This window comes from Rutidosis leptorrhynchoides, chromosome 2, assembly GCF_046630445.1.
Source record: "Rutidosis leptorrhynchoides isolate AG116_Rl617_1_P2 chromosome 2, CSIRO_AGI_Rlap_v1, whole genome shotgun sequence".
NCBI lineage: Eukaryota > Viridiplantae > Streptophyta > Magnoliopsida > Asterales > Asteraceae > Rutidosis > Rutidosis leptorrhynchoides.
Genome location: NC_092334.1, coordinates 45,186,998 through 45,210,241, shown reverse-complemented (window position 1 = coordinate 45,210,241; position 23,244 = coordinate 45,186,998).

Genomic DNA, 23,244 nt, shown 5'->3' with positions numbered 1-23,244 from the left:
TTAACGCAAAAAGGGAAGAAATATGAATGGACTTCCGAGCAGGAGAGTGCATTTCAATTACTGAAAAAGAAGTTGACTACGGCGCCTATTTTATCATTACCAGAAGGGAACGATGATTTTGAAATATATTGTGACGCTTCGCGACAAGGTTTTGGTTGCGTTCTTATGCAACGGAAGAAAGTTATTGCATACGCATCCCGACAATTAAAGATTCACGAGCGGAATTATACGACGCATGATCTAGAACTGGGAGCAGTCGTGTTTGCATTGAAGATATGGAGACACTACTTGTATGGGGTTAAATGCACTGTGTTTACTGATCATAAAAGCCTTCAACATATTTTCGATCAAAAACAGCTGAACATGAGGCAACGTAGGTGGGTTGAGTTAATAAATGACTATGATTGTGAAATTCGTTATCATCCCGGGAAAGCGAACGTGGTGGCCGACGCTCTAAGCAGAAAGGAACGAGAACCAATTCGAGTACGAGCGATGAACATAAAAATTCGCATGAATCTCAACTCACAAATCAAAGAAGTTCAACGAGAAGCACTTACTAAAGAAAATATAGGAAATGAAATAATGAAGAAGTATGAGAAGCAACTCGTTATGCGGGAAGATGGAATTCGATATTTTGCAAATCGTATTTGGGTACCGAAGTTGGGTGGATTAAGGAAGTTAATATTGAATGAGGCACATAAGACAAGATACTCGATACATCCTGGAGTTGGAAAGATGTATCAAGATCTTAAGACGCATTATTGGTGGCCTAATTTGAAGACAGACGTTGTAACATATGTTGGGGAATGTTTAACTTGTTCCAAAGTCAAAGCAGAACACCAGAAGCCGTCAGGATTACTTCAACAACCAGAAATCCCAGAATGGAAATGGGACGGTATTACCATGGATTTCATCACGAAGTTACCAAAGACTGCCTGGGGATACGACACCATTTGGGTGATTGTTGATCGTCTCACCAAGTCTGCACATTTCCTGCCTATAAAGGAAACGGATAGAATGGAGAAACTATTACGATTGTATATAAAGGAAATTGTTTCAAGACATGGAATACCTATTTCCATTATATCCGATCGTGATAGTAGATTTACCTCAAAGTTCTGGCAATCACTACAGGAGGCACTAGGAACTCGTTTGGATATGAGTACCGCATATCATCCGCAAACCGACGGGCAGAGTGAAAGAACGATTCAGACTCTTGAAGACATGCTCAGGGCATGTGTGATCGATTTTGGAAACGGATGGGATAAATATCTACCATTAGCAGAATTCTCGTATAATAATAGTTATCATGCGAGCATTAAAGCTGCACCATTCGAAGCATTGTATGGAAGGAAGTGTAGATCTCCTATCTGTTGGAATGAAGTAGGAGATCGACAATTAACTGGTCCCGAGATCATACATGAAACGACTGAGAAGATAGTACAAATCAAGGAGAGATTGAAAACAGCCCGTAGTCGCCAACAGAGCTACGCCGATGTCCGAAGGAAACCATTAGAGTTTCAGATCGGGGACATGGTTATGCTAAAGGTGTCACCTTGGAAAGGTGTAATACGCTTCGGAAAAAGGGGTAAACTGAACCCAAGATATGTAGGCCCGTTCAAGATCATCGAACGCATTGGACCGGTAGCTTATCGACTCGAGTTACCGCAACAACTCGCCGGAGTACATAATACATTTCACGTCTCGAACCTTAAGAAGTGTCTTGCAAAGGAAGACCTCACCATTCCTCTTGAAGAAATTCAAGTTGACGAGAAACTACAATTCATAGAAAAACCAATCGAGATCATGGATCGTGAAGTTAAACGGCTCAAGCAGAGCAACATACCGATCGTTAAAGTTTGTTGGAATGCACGAAGAGGTCCCGAGTTTACTTGGGAGCGAGAGGATCAAATGAAACAAAAATACCCGCATTTGTTTCCCGATGACGCAAAATAGGTACGATTTTAAAATTTCGGGATGAAATTTATTTAACGGGTAGGTACTGTAATGACCCGCACTTTTTCGATCGTTCTATACTTATAAGATTAATATTTACATAAATTAAACCTTACCAACATGATAAGCAATCCAAATTGTCGAGATTTATATTTCCGAAAAGAGTTTACACAACGTTTGACCGTCTAGTTTGACCGATGATATCACGAACTATACAATATATGATAATTATACGTTTGTGTATATATATGTATATATACATATTTAACATGATCTAAGAATATTTTAATATCTCATTTTGTATTAATAACAATAAGTTATAAGTATATTTTGAAACTACTAACTTAAGTTTTCAAAACGATAACCATACGTAACGTTATTTGACTTAAATACTTATGACCTATAATGTTTATACATATATCGTATAAATAATGTATTTAATCACTTTTAAAGACTTAAATACATAAAACAATATAAGTATATTTACAAAAGATAGCTATATTTGAATCCTCGTTCCGTTTTCTCAAAGATTTCTACACGTATATCTAGGGTATATGTACCCGTATCATACGCAGCTTCTAGATGTATTTACTATTGGTATATACCAATAAAAATCTGCTCCTTAGCAGCCTTAAATGATTAAGAAACATGTGGAACCAACCATTTGTCAAGTAGCATGAATTATTTAGCAAGAAAACAAAGTTAGGTATTTTTTTTTTCCTTTATAACCTAAAAACGTTTTTATGCATGCACACCATTTCTTCACCCCATTTTCTCATACTTACACTCCCATTTCTCTCTCAAAATACTCTTAACTTCATACTTGATCATCTCCAAGCATTTTTTCCATCATTTAGCTTCAAAAACAACACTTAAACCTCATAAGAAAACCTTACAAAAACACTTCAAGAAATCCTTCCAAGAACACAAACTTACTTCCAATCTTTCATCCAATTCCATCACCCTTTTGGTTCTAGCTTTTTACTCCTATTTTACAGCAATCTTGTCCAAGTAACTTGAGGTAGTAACTTTGTTCATAACCTTATTCGATTCATATATATATAGCTATCTTATTTTATGGTATAAAATTTTAACAACAAGAACATAGTTTGAATGTTTTCAAACTTGTTTGCAAACTAAATAGATCCTTCTAACTTAACTTTTAAAATACTTCAAGACCTGTAATATAACTTAAATATATGCTAATTTAACAAGGTATAACTTGGTTTTTCAAAGAACACCTTAAAAACTGTTTTTACGACGTCGGAGTGTAACCGGGGACTGTTTTGGGTTGGATAATTAAAAACCATCTTAAACTTTGAATTGGAAGTTTATCTTCTGGAAAAATGATTTTTAATATGAATATGATAACACATAAAAATTTCATGATTTAACTCAAAGTATAAGTATTTTTAGAAAAATAATCATTTAAGGTTGTTTACATGATGGAAAATGATTAACTTCATAAGTTTCACTAAAGTTTGACCTATGACCTGTGATTTCGAATACAAACTAAGGTATTTACAGTTCATAGTCTTAAAGAGGGACTCGATCCAAGGAAGTGGCAAGTTGAATCAACGAAAACGGAGTTGTAACGAAGAAACTATGACCAAAACGAGATCGGATATCTAAGACTAGTTTAGCTACGAAAATAATTGGAGAAAATTAAATAAATCACATCTTTTTAAAATAACATGATATTTTATATATATGTACTCATAATTTAATTTTATATGGTTCAGGATCACCCGTAAACAATACGAGAAGATTAATCATAAGATCCCATGATTGTACGCAACATGTCATTTGACAACACCGGTACTTTATGTACGCAACACGTCATTTGACAACACCGGTACCATGGGTCAAGATTAATCTCGACCAATACATATACGATGGGGTTTTATTTATTTCGTTGGGGGTTTTATTTATTTCATTGCGGGTATATTAAACATCTAAAAATGAACCATTAAAATTGAATTACTAACAACGAACTGCTAACTACGGACTAAGGAATTATTAAAAGTATTAAAAGTATAACAAGTATATATATGTGACGTTTGTTTAAAAAGAAAAGGTATTGATATATTATATATGGATAGGTTCGTGATATCAACCGGAGACCAAGTCAAATTATATATATCTTCAAGACGAAAGTGAGTATATAGTCCCACTTTTAAACTCTAAATATTTCGGGATGAGAATACATGTATTTTATGTTTTACGTTATGGACACAAGTAACTGAAAATATATTCTACGTTGAGTTGTACCACTGGCATACTTCCCTGTAGCTTGATAACTAATATTTACAGCGGTATTGTAAACGCGAATCCTGTTGATAGATCTATCGGGCCTGACAACCCCAACCGGACTGGACGACCAGTATTCAACGGTTGCACAGTACTTCGTTTTGTGACTACACTTGGTACGGTGTAGTAAGATTTCATATTAAAGGGAATATGCGACGTGATTAAATGTTAAGTATGGTTACCAAGTGCTCAACCACTTAGAATATTTTTATGAAAATGTTTATATATGAAATCTTGTGGTCTATATATATATATTGCTGCCGGCATTAAACCTATATCTCACCAACTTTATGTTGACGTTTTAAGCATGTCTATTCTCAGGTGATAATTAGAAGCTTCCGCTGCAACATGTTGAATTTAAGCAGGATCTTGCGTACTCATATTTGTGTCAAAAATAAAACTGCATATCCGAGGATTTGTACTGTAAAATATGCTAGAAATCGTGTTGTTATCATCATTTGTAAAGTTTGTAAGTCTAAGATTATCGCTAAACGATAATCATCTTTATTTTGTCTAAAGCTTGTATCAAAATAAGAATTATGGCTTGTAATGTAAAATATATGCAGTTGTTCTTTTAAAAATGTCGCATATAGAGGTCAATACCTCGCAATGAAATCATACGTTATCTAACACGTTCTTATGGTTAAGGACGGGTTATGACAATCTAACTGTGGACAACTAGTTGTAGGTTACTAACGAGGACAGCTGACTTAATAAACTTAAAACATCAAAATATATTAAAAGTGTTGTAAATATATTTTGAACATACTTTGATATATATGTATATATTGTTATAGGTTCGTGAATCAACCAGTGGCCAAGTCTTACTTCCCGACGAAGTAAAAATCTGTGAAAGTGAGTTATAGTCCCACTTTTAAAATCTAATATTTTTGGGATGAGAATACATGCAGGTTTTATAAATGATTTACAAAATAGACACAAGTACGTGAAACTACATTCTATGGTTGAATTATCGAAATCGAATATGCCCCTTCTTATTAAGTCTGGTAATCTAAGAATTAGGGAACAGACACCCTAATTGACGCGAATCCTAAAGATAGATCTATTGGGTCTAACAAACCCCATCCAAAGTACCGGATGCTTTAGTACTTCGAAATTTATATCATATCCGAAGGGTATCCCGGAATGATGGGGATATTCTTATATATGCATCTTGTTAATGTCGATTACCAGGTGTTCACCATATGAATGATTTTTATCTCTATGTATGGGATGTGTATTGAAATATGAAATCTTGTGGTCTATTGTTACGATTTGATATATATAGGTTAAACCTATAACTCACCAACATTTTTGTTGACGTTTAAAGCATGTTTATTCTCAGGTGAATACTAAGAGCTTCCGCTGTTGCATACTAAAATAAGGACAAGATTTGGAGTCCATGTTTGTATGATATTGTGTAAAAACTGCATTCAAGAAACTGATTTCGATGTAACATATTTGTATTGTAAACCATTATGTAATGGTCGTGTGTAAACAGGATATTTTAGATTATCATTATTTGATAATCTGCGTAAAGCTTTTTAAACCTTTATTTATGAAATAAAGGTTATGGTTTGTTTTAAAAATGAATGCAGTCTTTAAAAAACGTCTCATATAGAGGTCAAAACCTCGCAACGAAATCAATTAATATGGAACGTTTTTAATCAATAAGAACGGGACATTTCAGTTGGTATCCGAGCGTTGGTCTTAGAGAACCAGAAAATTTGCATTAGTGTGTCTTATCGAGTTTGTTAGGATGCATTAGTGAGTCTGGACTTCGACCGTGTTTTCTTTAAAAATGATTGCTTAACATTTTTGTTGGAAACTATATATTATTAACATGTATATATTATGTGATATATTAATCTCTTAACATGTTTGATATTGTGTGATAGATGTCTACCTCTAGCACAAATCCCATTGACTCACCTAATAATAACGAAGAGTCGAATATATATTGGACTGATTCACAAGTTCCCGAAGAGGAACCGGAAGAAGAATCAGAACCGGAAGAAGAATCAGAACCGGAAGAGGAGGAATCGGAGGAGGAAATAGAACCGGTGGGGGAAATAATAAAACGGTTAAGTAAAAGAAAATCCTCAACCAACCGACCAAGGTTAATTATGGTCAATGGTGTTTCCGCCAAGGAAGCAAAATATTGGGAGGATTACCAATTCTCCTATGAATCAGATTCCGACGAGAATTCCGATGATGTTATAGAAATTACCCCAACTGAATTTAAAAAGGCAAAAGAAAATAATAAGGAAAAGGGCATAAAAATAGAGAAATCTAATTCCAACCCCGATGAACTTTATATGTATCGTCAACCCCCGAAGTCCTTAAGTTGTAACAATGACCCGGGAACCTCTAAACCACCAGGTTTTTCTAAACCAATGTGGATAACGACGGCTCGTATTAGGGGAACATCATATATCCCTAGAAACTTGGCAAAACGAAACAAAACCAAAGAAGAAGAAACAAGCGAGTCGGAATAAGATAGCTGTATTCGTGTGGTGTAATATATGTAATATAGTGTGCTTATGCTTTATGATATATGTAAAAATTGCTTGTATTAATAAGTATTTTTTTTTATGAATCTAACTCTTGTCTATTTTACAGTATAAAAACACAAAATGGATAGACAACCCAATATTTTAAGAGACCTACCCGGAGACATGATTGATGAAATCTTGTCTAGAGTCGGTCAGAATTCCTCGACACAACTATTTAAGGCGAGATCAGTTAGTAAGACATTCGAAGAACGTTCCAAGAATGTCTTGGTTTATAAGAGACTTTCGTTTGAAAGACGGGGGATATCACATTGGGAAACCCATAAGTTACGATGTGTTTAGTTTGACGCATATATTGCGGGGAACCCAAATGCTATTTTACGCAACGGGTTAAGAAATTATTTTGACTCAATGTATCCGAATATAGGACTTCATGATTTAGAAAAAGCGGCTAACATGCAACATAAAGAAGCATGCTATGCTTACGGGTTAGTAATGTTTGCTTCTCACCAAAGTGAGAAAAAGAACATCGGGCTACAGCTATTAAACAAAACGTTCCCACAAGTGACGGAGTCGGTAATTGGGGTAAGAAATGAGGTTTTTAGGTTATTACCAGACTGTTGGTCATTACGTAACCCTCGTCCCTTTGACAACGTTACAACACGCTGTCTTATCAACGGCCATAACGGTTATGTTCCACAAGACCAAGGATGGGAAGTAGTCCTAGTAAAACCAGAATGCATGACTTGTTTCTGGACGTATGAATTACGTGTCTTTATTGCCTTTGCTGAACGACTTGTGTACTAGCTAGAATTATCTTCACAGCTATCTTGTATCAAAGTTATTGTGTGCTATATTTCATGCTTTATGTAAAATAAACGGTATTGTAAATTTGTAAAATATTGTATAAAAGTTTGAACGCGAAATATTATTATAATCAGTTTTTCATATAGAATTGTAGTAGTTGAATTGTATATTAGCTACTAAGTATGAACTTAACGGGTAGGTACTACCCGAATTTAAACTTATAAAACGCTAATATGAAGAAAAAAAGCTTTTATAAATGAGTTCATATTATGCTATGAAATACTATTAACTACTCTTAATATTCTGTATGATTAACTTGTTCCATTTGACTATTTTGAAGGAAATGGCACCGACTACTTGACACACCGTGAATATGAATGAAGAGGAATTCCGTACTTTTCTAGCTTCAAACATAGCCGCAGTACATGTAGTGACCCGAACTTTTCCATGTTTATATATATTAATTGAGATTGATATTTACATGATTAAATGTTTCCAACATGTTAAGCAATCAAACTTGTTAAGACTTGATTAATTGAAATATGTTTCATATAGACAATTGACCACCCAAGTTGACCGGTGATTCACGAACGTTAAAACTTGTAAAAACTATACGATGACATATATATGGTTATATATATAGTTAACATGTTTTTATTATAAGTATGTATCTCATTAGGTATTTTAACAATGAGTTATATACATAAAAATGAGACTATTAATTTAAGAAACTCGAAAACGATATATATAACGATTATCGTTATAACAACGTCTTACTAGGTACATATGAATCATATTAAGATATTGATACACTTGGTTAATTATGTTAAATGATAAGTAAATATATTATTAAGTGTATTAACAATGAAATACATATGTAAAAATAAGACTACTAACTTAATGATTTCGAAACGAGACATATATGTAACGATTACCGTTGTAACGACATTTAACTGTATATACATCATACTGAGATATATTATATATCATAATATCATGATAATATAACAATTTAACATCTCATTTGTTATAATAAACAATGGGTTAACAACATTCAACAAGATCATTAACCTAAAGGTTTCAAAACAACATTTACATGTAACGACTAACGATGACTTAACGACTCAGTTAAAATGTATATACATGTAGTGTTTTAATATGTATTCATACACTTTTGAAAGACTTCAAGACACTTATCAAAATACTTCTACTTAACAAAAATGCTTACAATTACATCCTCGTTCAGTTTCATCAACAATTCTACTCGTATGCACCCGTATTCGTACTCGTACAATACACAGCTTTTAGATGTATGTACTATTGGTATATACACTCCAATGATCAGATATTAGCAGCCCATGTGAGTCACCTAACATATGTGGGAACCATCATTTGGCAACTAGCATGAAATATCTCATAAAATTACAAAAATATGAGTAATCATTCATGACTTATTTACATGAAAACAAAATTACATATCCTTTATATCTAATCCATACACCAACGACCAAAAACACCTACAAACACTTTCATTCTTCAATTTTCTTCATCTAATTGATCTCTCTCAAGTTCTATCTTCAAGTTCTAAGTGTTCTTCATATATTTTACAAGTTCTAGTTACATAAAATCAAGAATACTTTCAAGTTTGCTAGCTCACTTCCAATCTTGTAAGGTGATCATCCAACCTCAAGAAATCTTTATTTCTTACAGTAGGTTATCATTCTAATACAAGGTAATAATCATATTCAAACTTTGGTTCAATTTCTATAACTATAACAATCTTATTTCAAGTGATGATCTTACTTGAACTTGTTTTCGTGTCATGATTCTGCTTCAAGAACTTCGAGCCATCCAAGGATCCGTTGAAGCTAGATCCATTTTTCTCTTTTCCAGTAGGTTTATCCAAGGAACTTAAGGTAGTAATGATGTTCATAACATCATTCGATTCATACATATAAAGCTATCTTATTCGAAGGTTTAAACTCGTAATCACTAGAACATAGTTTAGTTAATTCTAAACTTGTTCGCAAACAAAAGTTAATCCTTCTAACTTGACTTTTAAAATTAACTACACACATGTTCTATATCTATATGATATGCTAACTTAATGATTTAAAACCTGGAAACACGAAAAACACCGTAAAACCGGATTTACGCCGTCGTAGTAACACCGCGGGCTGTTTTGGGTTAGTTAATTAAAAACTATGATAAACTTTGATTTTAAAGTTGTTATTCTGAGAAAATGATTTTTATTATGAACATAAAACTATATCCAAAAATTATGATTAAACTCAAAGTGGAAGTATGTTTTCTAAAATGGTCATCTAGACGTCGTTCTTTCGACTGAAATGACTACCTTTACAAAAACGACTTGTAACTTATTTTTCCGACTATAAACCTATACTTTTCTGTTTAGATTCATAAAATAGAGTTCAATATGAAACCATAGCAATTTGATTCACTCAAAACGGATTTAAAATGAAGAAGTTATGGGTAAAACAAGATTGGATAATTTTTCTCATTTTAGCTACGTGAAAATTGGTAACAAATCTATTCCAACCATAACTTAATCAACTTGTATTGTATATTATGTAATCTTGAGATACCATAGACACGTATACAATGTTTCGACCTATCATGTCGACACATCTATATGTATTTCGGAACAACCATAGACACTCTATATGTGAATGTTGGAGTTAGCTATACAGGGTTGAGGTTGATTCCAAAATATATATAGTTTGAGTTGTGATCAATACTGAGATACGTATACACTGGGTCGTGGATTGATTCAAGATAATATTTATCGATTTATTTCTGTACATCTAACTGTGGACAACTAGTTGTAGGTTACTAACGAGGACAGCTGACTTAATAAACTTAAAACATCAAAATATATTAAAAGTGTTGTAAATATATTTTGAACATACTTTGATATATATATGTATATATTGTTATAGGTTCGTGAATCAACCAGTGGCCAAGTCTTACTTCCCGACGAAGTAAAAATCTGTGAAAGTGAGTTATAGTCCCACTTTTAAAATCTAATATTTTTGGGATGAGAATACATGCAGGTTTTATAAATGATTTACAAAATAGACACAAGTACGTGAAACTACATTCTATGGTTGAATTATCGAAATCGAATATGCCCCTTTTTATTAAGTCTGGTAATCTAAGAATTAGGGAACAGACACCCTAATTGACGCGAATCCTAAAGATAGATCTATCGGGCCTAACAAACCCCATCCAAAGTACCGGATGCTTTAGTACTTCGAAATTCATATCATATCCGAAGGGTGTCCCGGAATGATGGGGATATTCTTATATATGCATCTTGTTAATGTCGGTTACCAGGTGTTCACCATATGAATGATTTTTATCTCTATGTATGGGATGTGTATTGAAATATGAAATCTTGTGGTCTATTGTTACGATTTGATATATATAGGTTAAACCTATAACTCACCAACATTTTTCTTGACGTTTTAAGCATGTTTATTCTCAGGTGATTATTAAGAGCTTCCGCTGTCGCATACTTAAATAAGGACAAGATTTGGAGTCCATGCTTGTATGATATTGTGTAAAAACTGCATTCAAGAAACTTATTTTGTTGTAACATATTTGTATTGTAAACCATTATGTAATGGTCGTGTGTAAACAGGATATTTTAGATTATCATTATTTGATAATCTACGTAAAGCTTTTTAAACCTTTATTGATGAAATAAAGGTTATGGTTTGTTTAAAAATGAATGCAGTCTTTGAAAAACGTCTCATATAGAGGTCAAAACCTCGCAACGAAATCAATTAATATGGAACGTTTTTAATCAATAAGAACGGGACATTTCAGTTGGTATCCGAGAGTTGGTCTTAGAGAACCAGAAAATTTGCATTAGTGTGTCTTATCAAGTTTGTTAGGATGCATTAGTGAGTCTGGACTTCGACCGTGTTTACTTGAAAAATGATTGCTTAACAAATTTTGTTGGAAACTATATATTTTTAACATGTGAATATTATGTGATATATTAATCTCTTAACGAGTTTGATATTATGTGATAGATGTCTACCTCTAGAACAAGTCTCATTGACTCACCTAATAATAATGAAGAGTCAAATGTAAATTGGAATGATTCGTGGACTGATTCACAAGTTCCCGAAGAGGAACCGGAAGAAGAGTCGGAACCGGAAGAAGAATCGGAACCGGAAGAAGAATCGGAACCGGATGAAGAAATAGAACCGGTGGGGGAAATAATAAAACGGTTAAGTAAAAGAAAATCCTCAACCAACCGACCAAGGTTAATTATGGTCAATGGTGTTTCCGCCAAGGAAGCAAAATATTGGGAGGATTACCAATTCTCCGATGAATCAGATTCCGACAAGAATTCCGATGATGTTATAGAAATTACCCCAATTGAATTTAAAAAGGCAAAAGAAAATAATAAGGGAAAGGGCATAAAAATAGAGAAATCTAATTCCAACCCCGATGAACTTTATATGTATCGTCAACCCCCGAAGTCCTTAAGTTTTAACAATGACCCGGGAACCTCTAAACCACCGGGTTTTTCTAAACCAATGTGGAAAATTACGGCTCGTATTAGGGGAACATCATATATCCCTAGAAACTTGGCAAAACGAACCAAAACCGAAGAAGAAGAAACGAGCGAGTCGGAATAAGATAGTTGTATTCGTGTGGTATAATATATGTAATATAGTGTTCTTATGCTTTATGATATATGTAAAAATTGCTTGTATTAATAAGTATTTTTTTTATGAATCTAACTCTTGTCTATTTTACAGTTTAAAAACACAAAATGGATAGACAACCCAATATTTTAAGAGACCTACCCGGAGACATGATTGATGAAATCTTGTCTAGAGTCGGCCAGAATTCCTCGGCACAACTATTTAAGGCGAGATCAGTTTGTAAGACATTCGAAGAACGTTCCAAGAATGTCTTGGTTTATAAGAGACTTTCGTTTGAAAGATGGGGGATATCACATTGGGAAACCCATAAGTTACGATGTGTTTACTTTGACGCATATACTGCGGGGAACCCAAATGCTATTTTACGCAACGGGTTAAGAAATTATTTTGACTCAATATATCCGAATATTGGACTTCGTGATTTAGAAAAAGCGGCTAACATGCAACATAAAGAAGCATGTTATGTTTACGGATTAGTAATGTTCGCTTCTCACCAAAGTGAGAACAAGAACATCGGGCTACAACTATTAAACAAAACGTTTCTACAAGTGACGGAGTCGGTAATTGGGGTAAGAAATGAGGTTTTTAGATTATTACGGGACTGTTGGACATTACGTAACCCTCGTCCCTTTGACGACGTTACAACACGCTGTCTTATAAACGGCCATAACGGTTATGTTGCACAAGACCAAGGATGGGAAGTAGTCCTAGTAAAACCAGAATGCATGACTTGTTTCTGGACGTATGAATTACGTGTCTTTATTGCCTTTGCTGAACGACTTGTGTACTAGCTAGAATTATCTTCACAACTATCTTGTATCAAAGTTATTGTGTGCTATATTTCAAGCTTTATGTAAAATAAGCGGTATTGTAAGTTTGTAAAATATTGTATAAAAATTTGAACGCGAAATATTATTATAATCAGTTTTTCATATAGAATTGTAGTAGTTGAATTGTATATTAGCTACTAAGTATGAACTTAACGGGTTGGTACTACCCGAATTTAAACTTATAAAACGCTAATATGAAGAAAAAGCTTTTATAAATGAGTTCATATTATGCTACGAAATACTATTAACTACTCTTAATATTCTGTATGATTAACTTGTTCCATTTGACTATTTTGAAGGAAATGGCACCGACTACTCGACACACCGTGAATATGAATGAAGAGGAATTCCGTACTTTTCTAGCTTCAAACATAGCCGCAGTACAGGCTGCGCTACATACCAACAATAATCTTGGATCTAGCAGTACAGGAAATCGTGTAGGATGCACCTACAAAGAATTCACTGCCTGCAAACCTTTGGAATTTGATGGAACCGAAGGACCGATCGGATTGAAACGGTGGACCGAGAAGGTTGAATTGGTGTTTGCCATAAGTAAGTGTACTGAAGAGGACAAAGTGAAGTACGCTACACATACCTTCACAGGTTCTGCATTAACATGGTGGAATACCTATCTAGAGCAAGTGGGACAAAACGATGCGTACGCACTACCGTGGTCAGCATTCAAGCACTTGATGAACGAGAAGTACCGTCCCAGAACCGAGGTCAATAAGCTCAAGACAGAACTTAGAGGGTTACGAACCCAAGGATTTGATATTACCACGTACGAAAGACGATTCACAGAATTGTGCCTATTGTGTCCGGGAGCATTCGAAGATGAGGAAGAGAAGATCGACGCATTTGTGAAAGGATTACCGGAAAGAATCCAAGAAGATATAAGTTCACACGAGCCCGCCTCTATACAACAGGCATGTAGAATGGCTCACAAACTAGTGAACCAGATTGAAGAAAGAATTAAAGAACAGACTGCTGAAGAGGCCAATGTGAAGCAAGTCAAAAGAAAGTGGGAGGAAAACGGTGATAAGAATCACCAATACAACAACAGCAGCAATTACAACAATAATCGCAACAATTATCCCAACAATCGCAACATCAATCGCAACTACAACAAACGGCCCAACAATAACAACAACAACAACAACAGCAACAGCAACTACAACAATCATCCCAACAACAATAATAACCGTAACAACAACAACAATCAGAAGCAGCTATGCCAAAGGTGTGAAAAGTATCACTCGGGGTTCTGCACCAAATTTTGCAACAAGTGTAAAAGAAATGGTCATAGCGCGGCGAAGTGTGAGGTCTACGGACCAGGGGTTAATAGAACGAAAGGAACAAATGGTGTCGGAACGAGTAATGGCGGAGCAAGTAGTGTCGGAGCAAGTTATGCCAATGTAGTTTGTTATAAATGTGGAAAACTGGGCCACATTATTAGAAATTGCCCGAACCAGGAGAACACGAATGGACAAGGCCGCGGAAGAGTTTTCAATATTAATGCGGCAGAGGCACAGGAAGACCCGGAGCTTGTTACGGGTACGTTTCTTATTGACAATAAATCTGCTTACGTTTTATTTGATTCGGGTGCGGATAGAAGCTATATGAGTAGAGATTTTTGTGCTAAATTAAGTTGTCCATTGACGCCTTTGGATAGTAAATTTTTACTCGAATTAGCAAATGGTAAATTAATTTCAGCAGATAATATATGTCGGAATCGAGAAATTAAACTGGTTAGCGAAACATTTAAGATTGATTTGATACCAGTAGAGTTAGGGAGTTTTGATGTGATAATCGGTATGGACTGGTTGAAAGAAGTGAAAGCAGAGATCGTTTGTTACAAAAATGCAATTCGCATTATACGAGAAAAAGGAAAACCCTTAATGGTGTACGGAGAAAAGGGCAACACGAAGCTACATCTTATTAGTAATTTGAAGGCACAAAAACTAATAAGAAAAGGTTGCTATGCTGTTCTAGCACACGTCGAGAAAGTACAAACTGAAGAAAAGAGCATCAATGATGTTCCCATTGCAAAAGAATTTCCCGATGTATTTCCGAAAGAATTACCGGGATTACCCCCACATCGATCCGTTGAATTTCAAATAGATCTTATACCAGGAGCTGCACCAATAGCTCGTGCTCCTTACAGACTCGCACCCAGCGAGATGAAAGAACTGCAAAGCCAATTACAAGAACTTTTAGAGCGTGGTTTCATTCGACCAAGCACATCACCGTGGGGAGCTCCTGTTTTGTTTATCAAGAAGAAAGATGGTACATTCAGGTTGTGTATCGACTACCGAGAGTTGAACAAACTTACCATCAAGAACCGCTACCCACTACCGAGAATCGACGACTTATTTGATCAACTACAAGGCTCGTCTGTTTATTCAAAGATTGACTTACGTTCCGGGTATCATCAAATGCGGGTGAAAGAAGATGATATTCCAAAGACTGCTTTCAGAACACGTTACGGTCATTACGAGTTTATGGTCATGCCGTTTGGTTTAACTAATGCACCAGCTGTGTTCATGGACCTTATGAACCGAGTGTGTGGACCATACCTTGACAAGTTTGTCATTGTTTTCATTGATGACATACTTATTTACTCAAAGAATGACCAAGAACACGGTGAACATTTGAGAAAGGTGTTAGAAGTATTGAGGAAGGAAGAATTGTATGCTAAGTTTTCAAAGTGTGCATTTTGGTTGGAAGAAGTTCAATTCCTCGGTCACATAGTGAACAAAGAAGGTATTAAGGTGGATCCGGCAAAGATAGAAACTGTTGAAAAGTGGGAAACCCCGAAAACTCCGAAACACATACGCCAATTTTTAGGACTAGCTGGTTACTACAGAAGGTTCATCCAAGACTTTTCCAGAATAGCAAAACCCTTGACTGTATTAACGCATAAAGGGAAGAAATTTGAATGGAATGATGAACAAGAGAAAGCGTTTCAGTTATTGAAGAAAAAGCTAACTACGGCACCTATATTGTCATTGCCTGAAGGGAATGATGATTTTGTGATTTATTGTGACGCATCAAAGCAAGGTCTCGGTTGTGTATTAATGCAACGAACGAAGGTGATTGCTTATGCGTCTAGACAATTGAAGATTCACGAACAAAATTATACGACGCATGATTTGGAATTAGGCGCGGTTGTTTTTGCATTAAAGACTTGGAGGCACTACTTATATGGGGTCAAAAGTATTATATATACTGACCACAAAAGTCTTCAACACATATTTAATCAGAAACAACTGAATATGAGGCAGCGTAGGTGGATTGAATTATTGAATGATTACGACTTTGAGATTCGTTACCACCCGGGGAAGGCAAATGTGGTAGCCGATGCCTTGAGCAGGAAGGACAGAGAACCCATTCGAGTAAAATCTATGAATATAATGATTCATAATAACCTTACTACTCAAATAAAGGAGGCGCAACAAGGAGTTTTAAAAGAGGAAAATTTAAAGGATGAAATACCCAAAGGATCGGAGAAGCATCTTAATATTCGGGAAGACGGAACCTGGTATAGGGCTGAAAGGATTTGGGTACCAAAATTTGGAGATATGAGAGAAATGGTACTTAGAGAAGCTCATAAAACCAGATACTCAATACATCCTGGAACGGGGAAGATGTACAAGGATCTCAAGAAACATTTTTGGTGGCCGGGTATGAAAGCCGATGTTGCTAAATACGTAGGAGAATGTTTGACGTGTTCTAAGGTCAAAGCTGAGCATCAGAAACCATCAGGTCTACTTCAACAACCCGAAATCTCGGAATGGAAATGGGAAAACATTACCATGGATTTCATCACTAAATTGCCAAGGACTGCAAGTGGTTTTGATACTATTTGGGTAATAGTTGATCGTCTCACCAAATCAGCACACTTCCTGCCAATAAGAGAAGATGACAAGATGGAGAAGTTAGCACGACTGTATTTGAAGGAAGTCGTCTCCAGACATGGAATACCAAACTCTATTATCTCTGATAGGGATGGTAGATTTATTTCAAGATTCTGGCAGACATTACATCAAGCATTAGGAACTCGTCTAGACATGAGTACTGCCTATCATCCACAAACTGATGGGCAGAGTGAAAGGACGATACAAACGCTTGAAGACATGCTACGAGCATGTGTTATTGATTTCGGAAATAGTTGGGATCGACATCTACCGTTAGCAGAATTTTCCTACAACAACAGCTACCATTCAAGCATTGAGATGGCGCCGTTTGAAGCACTTTATGGTAGAAAGTGCAGGTCTCCGATTTGTTGGAGTGAAGTGGGGGATAGACAGATTACGGGTCCGGAGATTATACAAGAAACTACCGAGAAGATCATTCAAATTCAACAACGGTTGAAAACCGCCCAAAGTCGACAAAAGAGCTACGCTGACATTAAAAGAAAAGATATAGAATTTGAAATTGGAGAGATGGTCATGCTTAAAGTTGCACCTTGGAAAGGCGTTGTTCGATTTGGTAAACGAGGGAAATTAAATCCAAGGTATATTGGACCATTCAAGATTATTGATCGTGTCGGACCAGTAGCTTACCGACTTGAGTTACCTCAACAACTCGCGGCTGTACATAACACTTTCCACGTCTCGAATTTGAAGAAATGTTTTGCTAAAGAAGATCTCACTATTCCGTTAGATGAAATCCAAATCAACGAAAAACTTCAATTCATCGAAGAACCCGTCGAAATAATGGATCGTGAGGTTAAAAGACTTGAGCAAAACAAGATACCAATTGTTAAGGTTCGATGGAATGCTCATAGAGGACCCGAGTTCACCTGGGAGCGTGAAGATCAGATGAAGAAGAAATACCCGCATCTATTTCCAGAAGATTCGTCAACACCTTCAACAGCTTAAAATTTCGGGACGAAATTTATTTAACGGGTAGGTACTGTAGTGACCCGAACTTTTCCATGTTTATATATATTAATTGAGATTGATATTTACATGATTAAATGTTTCCAACATGTTAAGCAATCAAACTTGTTAAGACTTGATTAATTGAAATATGTTTCATATAGACAATTGACCACCCAAGTTGACCGGTGATTCACGAACGTTAAAACTTGTAAAAACTATACGATGACATATATATGGTTATATATATAGTTAACATGTTTTTATTATAAGTATGTATCTCATTAGGTATTTTAACAATGAGTTATATACATAAAAATGAGACTATTAATTTAAGAAACTCGAAAACGATATATATAACGATTATCGTTATAACAACGTCTTACTAGGTACATATGAATCATATTAAGATATTGATACACTTGGTTAATTATGTTAAATGATAAGTAAATATATTATTAAGTGTATTAACAATGAAATACATATGTAAAAATAAGACTACTAACTTAATGATTTCGAAACGAGACATATATGTAACGATTACCGTTGTAACGACATTTAACTGTATATACATCATACTGAGATATATTATATATCATAATATCATTATAATATAACAATTTAACATCTCATTTGTTATAATAAACAATGGGTTAACAACATTCAACAAGATCATTAACCTAAAGGTTTCAAAACAACATTTACATGTAACGACTAACGATGACTTAACGACTCAGTTAAAATGTATATACATGTAGTGTTTTAATATGTATTCATACACTTTTGAAAGACTTCAAGACACTTATCAAAATACTTCTACTTAACAAAAATGCTTACAATTACATCCTCGTTCAGTTTCATCAACAATTCTACTCGTATGCACCCGTATTCGTACTCGTACAATACACAGCTTTTAGATGTATGTACTATTGGTATATATACTCCAATGATCAGCTCTTAGCAGCCCATGTGAGTCACCTAACATATGTGGGAACCATCATTTGGCAACTAGCATGAAATATCTCATAAAATTACAAAAATATGAGTAATCATTCATGACTTATTTACATGAAAACAAAATTACATATCCTTTATATCTAATCCATACACCAACGACCAAAAACACCTACAAACACTTTCATTCTTCAATTTTCTTCATCTAATTGATCTCTCTCAAGTTCTATCTTCAAGTTCTAAGTGTTCTTCATATATTTTACAAGTTCTAGTTACATAAAATCAAGAATACTTTCAAGTTTGCTAGCTCACTTCCAATCTTGTAAGGTGATCATCCAACCTCAAGAAATCTTTGTTTCTTACAGTAGGTTATCATTCTAATACAAGGTAATAATCATATTCAAACTTTGGTTCAATTTCTATAACTATAACAATCTTATTTCAAGTGATGATCTTACTTGAACTTGTTTTCGTGTCATGATTCTGCTTCAAGAACTTCGAGCCATCCAAGGATCCGTTGAAGCTAGATCTATTTTTCTCTTTTCCAGTAGGTTTATCCAAGGAACTTAAGGTAGTAATGATGTTCATAACATCATTCGATTCATACATATAAAGCTATCTTATTCGAAGGTTTAAACTCGTAATCACTAGAACATAGTTTAGTTAATTCTAAACTTGTTCGCAAACAAAAGTTAATCCTTCTAAATTGACTTTTAAAATTAACTACACACATGTTCTATATCTATATGATATGCTAACTTAATGATTTAAAACCTGGAAACACGAAAAACACCGTAAAACCGGATTTACGCCGTCGTAGTAACACCGCGGGCTGTTTTGGGTTAGTTAATTAAAAACTATGATAAACTTTGATTTTAAAGTTGTTATTCTGAGAAAATGATTTTTATTATGAACATAAAACTATATCCAAAAATTATGATTAAACTCAAAGTGGAAGTATGTTTTCTAAAATGGTCATCTAGACGTCGTTCTTTCGACTGAAATGACTACCTTTACAAAAACGACTTGTAACTTATTTTTCCGACTATAAACCTATACTTTTCTGTTTAGATTCATAAAATAGAGTTCAATATGAAACCATAGCAATTTGATTCACTCAAAACGGATTTAAAATGAAGAAGTTATGGGTAAAACAAGATTGGATAATTTTTCTCATTTTAGCTACGTGAAAATTGGTAACAAATCTATTCCAACCATAACTTAATCAACTTGTATTGTATATTATGTAATCTTGAGATACCATAGACACGTATACAATGTTTCGACCTATCATGTCGACACATCTATATGTATTTCGGAACAACCATAGACACTCTATATGTGAATGTTGGAGTTAGCTATACAGGGTTGAGGTTGATTCCAAAATATATATAGTTTGAGTTGTGATCAATACTGAGATACGTATACACTGGGTCGTGGATTGATTCAAGATAATATTTATCGATTTATTTCTGTACATCTAACTGTGGACAACTAGTTGTAGGTTACTAACGAGGACAGCTGACTTAATAAACTTAAAACATCAAAATATATTAAAAGTGTTGTAAATATATTTTGAACATACTTTGATATATATATGTATATATTGTTATAGGTTCGTGAATCAACCAGTGGCCAAGTCTTACTTCCCGACGAAGTAAAAATCTGTGAAAGTGAGTTATAGTCCCACTTTTAAAATCTAATATTTTTGGGATGAGAATACATGCAGGTTTTATAACTGATTTACAAAATAGACACAAGTACGTGAAACTACATTCTATGGTTGAATTATCGAAATCGAATATGCCCCTTTTTATTAAGTCTGGTAATCTAAGAATTAGGGAACAGACACCCTAATTGACGCGAATCCTAAAGATAGATCTATCGGGCCTAACAAACCCCATCCAAAGTACCGGATGCTTTAGTACTTCGAAATTCATATCATATCCGAAGGGTGTCCCGGAATGATGGGGATATTCTTATATATGCATCTTGTTAATGTCGGTTACCAGGTGTTCACCATATGAATGATTTTTATCTCTATGTATGGGATGTGTATTGAAATATGAAATCTTGTGGTCTATTGTTACGATTTGATATATATAGGTTAAACCTATAACTCACCAACATTTTTGTTGACGTTTTAAGCATGTTTATTCTCAGGTGATTATTAAGAGCTTCCGCTGTCGCATACTTAAATAAGGACAAGATTTGGAGTCCATGCTTGTATGATATTGTGTAAAAACTGCATTCAAGAAACTTATTTTGTTGTAACATATTTGTATTGTAAACCATTATGTAATGGTCGTGTGTAAACAGGATATTTTAGATTATCATTATTTGATAATCTACGTAAAGCTTTTTAAACCTTTATTGATGAAATAAAGGTTATGGTTTGTTTAAAAATGAATGCAGTCTTTGAAAAACGTCTCATATAGAGGTCAAAACCTCGCAACGAAATCAATTAATATGGAACGTTTTTAATCAATAAGAACGGGACATTTCAGTACAGGCTGCGCTACATACCAACAATAACCTTGGATCTAGCAGTACAGGAAATCGTGTAGGATGCACCTACAAAGAATTCACTGCCTGCAAACCTTTGGAATTTGATGGAACCGAAGGACCGATCGGATTGAAACGGTGGACCGAGAAGGTCGAATCGGTGTTTGCCATAAGTAAGTGTACTGAAGAGGACAAAGTGAAGTACGCTACGCATACCTTCACAGGTTCTGCGTTAACATGGTGGAATACCTATCTAGAGCAAGTGGGATAAGACGATGCGTACGCACTACCGTGGTCAGCATTCAAGCACTTGATGAACGAGAAGTACCGTCCCAGAACCGAGGTCAATAAGCTCAAGACAGAACTTAGAGGGTTATGAACCCAAGGATTTGATATTACCACGTACGAAAGACGATTCATAGAATTGTGCCTATTGTGTCCAGGAGCATTCGAAGATGAGGAAGAGAAGATCGACGCGTTTGTGAAAGGATTACCTGAAAGAATCCAAGAAGATATAAGTTCACACGAGCCCGCCTCCATACAACAGGCATGTAGAATGGCTCACAAACTAGTGAACCAGATTGAAGAAAGAATTAAAGAACATACTGCTGAAGAGGCCAATGTGAAGCAAGTCAAAAGAAAGTGGGAGGAAAACGGTGATAAGAATCACCAATACAACAACAACAGCAATTACAACAATAATCGCAACAATTATCCCAACAATCGCAACTACAACAAACGGCCCAACAACAACAACAACAACAACAGCAACTACAACAATCATCCCAACAACAATAATAACCGCAACAACAACAACAATCAGAAGCAGCTATGCCAAAGGTGTGAAAAGTATCACTCGGGGTTCTGCACCAAATTTTGCAACAAGTGTAAAAGAAATGGTCATAGCGCGGCGAAGTGTGAGGTCTACGGACCAGGGGTTAATAGAACGAAAGGAACAAATGGTGTCGGAACGAGTAATGGCGGAGCAAGTAGTGTCGGAGCAAGTTATGCCAATGTAGTTTGTTATAAATGTGAAAAACCGGGCCACATTATTAGAAATTGCCCGAACCAGGAGAACACGAATGGACAAGGCCGCGGAAGAGTTTTCAATATTAATGCGGCAGAGGCACAGGAAGACCCGGAGCTTGTTACGGGTACGTTTCTTATTGACAATAAATCTGCTTACGTTTTATTTGATTCGGGTGCGGATAGAAGCTATATGAGTAGAGATTTTTGTGCTAAATTAAGTTGTCCATTGACGCCGTTGGATAGTAAATTTTTACTCGAATTAGCAAATGGTAAATTAATTTCAGCAGATAATATATGTCAGAATCGAGAAATTAAACTGGTTAGCGAAACATTTAAGATTGACTTGATACCAGTAGAGTTAGGGAGTTTTGATGTGATAATCGGTATGGACTGGTTGAAAGAAGTGAAAGCAGAGATCGTTTGTTACAAAAATGCAATTCGCATTATACGAGAAAAAGGAAAACCCTTAATGGTGTACGGAGAAAAGTGCAACACGAAGCTACATCTTATTAGTAATTTGAAGGCACAAAAACTAATAAGAAAAGGTTGCTATGCTGTTCTAGCACACGTCGAGAAAGTGCAAACTGAAGAAAAGAGCATCAATGATGTTCCCATTGCAAAAGAATTTCCCGATGTATTTCCGAAAGAATTACCGGGATTACCCCCACATCGATCCGTTGAATTTCAAATAGATCTTGTACCAGGAGCTGCACCAATAGCTCATGCTCCTTACAGACTCGCACCCAGTGAG